At 37.6% G+C, this 2892-nt stretch overlaps 1 pseudogene; it reads right to left on the minus strand.

Annotated features, from left to right (window-relative positions):
* Positions 1–2292: 2292 nt before the first annotated feature.
* Positions 2293–2848, minus strand: LOC101587833 (annotated as a pseudogene).
* Between the last annotated feature and the right edge of the window lie 44 nt (positions 2849–2892).

Raw genomic sequence — 2892 nt, forward strand, 5'->3', positions numbered from 1 at the left:
AAATAAGGAAAATTAAAAAAAGAAAAAGAAAAAGAAATAGCAGATCTGCACCAAACAAAACAAAAGAAAACCCAGCATACATTCCATGAAAATATCACAAGGGAAGATCAAATGTATGGAATGCAATTGTAGGTTGGACAGGCCAGTCTGCTACCTTCTGGGGCTTTACAGGTTGTGGCCAGCTGCAACTGGAAGTATAAAGGATGGGGGATGCCCTGGCCCACAATATTAATACAAAACAGACTCATAGGGGTGCCCTGTCTTCCTTGGCTGTATTTCACAATGTGAAACTCAGTGTCTGTTTTGAATTCCTTTGCTCCATTGTAATGTATAATTTTTTTCTATCCTACCTTGGGTTTACTTGTTCAAAGAGCACAGGAACCCACTAGTCCCCCACAGATGGCACCCCAGTGGTCACGTCAATCCTTCTGTTCTTATCAGCAGATAAGAGGCTTTTACTGTGGAACTTTCACAGGTACCTGGGAAACTTTGGGAGCCTGGGCACATTTGGGAGACTGGGCTGGATCAGAAACTGGAGCCTGGGCCTTGGTTAGAGCAGAATCTGGAGCCTGGGCCTTGGCTGCAGCCTGGACCTTTGGCCAGCAAGGCCTGTGATCCTGGGCATTGCAGGCATGGATACACTTCCTAAGCTTGGGATGAGAAATATAAGCAATTCAAGTGAGCCTGTGATTATTCCCTTTGCAATCATCTTGGGCTTGACCTTCTTGGGCTTGACAAGGGCCTTGATAGCCTTGGCATGTGCATTCATGATCTTGGTATTGTTTGCTTGCATCTTCTTGAAGCCCTTCTTGCTGTGGGTTTTTCCCCCTTTCTATGTTTTTAATTTATTAAAAAGTAACAGTACAAATATTGTGATTAGTATTTAAAAATAACCAAATTTTTCAAGAATGAATTTTATAAACAATTCTGCAATACAAGGGAAATAGTACCCTGACACATAAAACTTTCAGGATTTTAAAATTTTAAAAGCAAAAAAAGTGTTAACATTAAATTCTTTCCAATGTCCAAATAAAAATCAACTTGTACAATGTCCCTAGCAAAATGTGCCCTTGGTACACATGTCTTGGACACTTGGAAAATGTTAAAGTTTCTGAAGTTTGAGCAAAAGAGGCAACATATAATGGATCTTTTTGAGTACACACTGTTACATCTGTTCTTCCTAAGAAAGACAATTTACATTAATACTGTAATTTTCCATGTAAAAATATGCACACGCAAATATTTTATATACAGATAATTAACTTCCTGAGTGACCAGTCATACATCAAACATGATTCAATGAAAAATTTCTAAAACTTAAGAACAAAATAGCATATGTAATTTATACTTGTGGGGGTGAAGCAACACAGAAGATGTCACAGAATTTATACTTAAATTCTCTAAGTTAACCAAAATGACTTATTCATTAACAACCAATAACTTTCTGAAACTGTTAACAAATCACTGAAAAATTATATTTTTTAATTTATTAACAAAATAACCATCTGAGACTATCAACATAAACCACATTATACACATCAAAACTGGTTTCACTTAATAGGAAATTTCTTGTAATACAAAAAATCAAAATATTTCCTTTATAATACAATCATTTATGAGGTCTAATCAAAGTATATAAGAATGTTTAGATTTTAAAAATTTGTTACAAGACAAATCACCACCATGGCATTATAGCAATGTAACTTTTAGTAAAATTTTTTTCAGAATTTAAATATTATATTATTTTTTAATCACCCTTGGTATACAATCCACCCTTCTGAAGCCATCTAAGTGGTTAGGAACTGTGGCACTTTCATTTACATAAAACCCTTTCCTCTTCATAAAACCCTGAGGTGAAAGGTTATTAGCGGAATAAAACTGGAACCACAATTCTTTTCATTTCTGTAATAAATTTTCACTGTAGATTTTGTTTTTAAATGTGGCAACTTGTAAAGCTGCTCTGTGCAATTTTTCAAAAATATTTTCAGTTCAACCTAGTCAGAAGAGCCTACAATGATCCTAGAAAAAATAATGTTCTTTTAATACTTGTTAGTGTTGAGATGAGCACATTTTCCATCCCTACTACTGTCCCTTCTGTTATCATAATCATGGCTCCAGCCATCATGATTCTTGCCTGCATAGAGGAACTCTTCTCTGCTTCCTCGGTAGTGGTGGTCAGACCCATGATCAGCATAGCGTCGTTCTCGGCTATAATGTCTGTCTGCTAAGTAGGGATGAGAATTCTGTCAGCCTTTATGCTGCGATGGCGGTGTATCCTTCAAGCTACTGGGAGCTTGAGGGCTGGTTAAAAGTATGATCATGGGACTGAACTGATGGTGAAAATCCTGATTGATCCACATGTAGAGAGCCAAATTTCCCTCCATATGGCATCTGTCGCAAATCATTGTTCATCACTGCTTGTTTCGGGTAATTTTCTGGAGAAGAAAATGATCTCTGAATTATCTGTGAGGATGAGGACATGACTTCACAGTCCTTTCATATCTGCTAGGAGATGTAGAGGTAGAGCTTGAGTTTCCAACATGATGCTGGGATATGATAAGCTGACATCTTGTGAGGCATGACTACTTCCTGATCTAAACTGAATTTTGATGGGCCTTCCAAAAAGTTTGATTTAATTAGGTAGATTCATTGCATAAGGAACAGATACTTCATGTTTAAAATTCACAAATGCAAATTGCTTTGGTTTACCATCCTTATCTTTTGGAACTTTCACCTTTATTACTGGCCCAGCCTGGTGGAAAAGCTCAAAAAGCAATTCCTCGGTCACTTTTGTTTCAAGGTTATCCACAAAGAGAGTGCAGTCCACCTCCGCAGCCTCAGCCCCCATCTCAAAGTCTCCCCGTCCCCACCCAGGCAGAAGGGTCCCCTTCT

Source organism: Octodon degus, unplaced genomic scaffold, assembly GCF_000260255.1.
Source record: "Octodon degus isolate 3935 unplaced genomic scaffold, OctDeg1.0 scaffold04421, whole genome shotgun sequence".
In the NCBI taxonomy this organism is placed as follows: Eukaryota; Metazoa; Chordata; class Mammalia; order Rodentia; family Octodontidae; genus Octodon; species Octodon degus.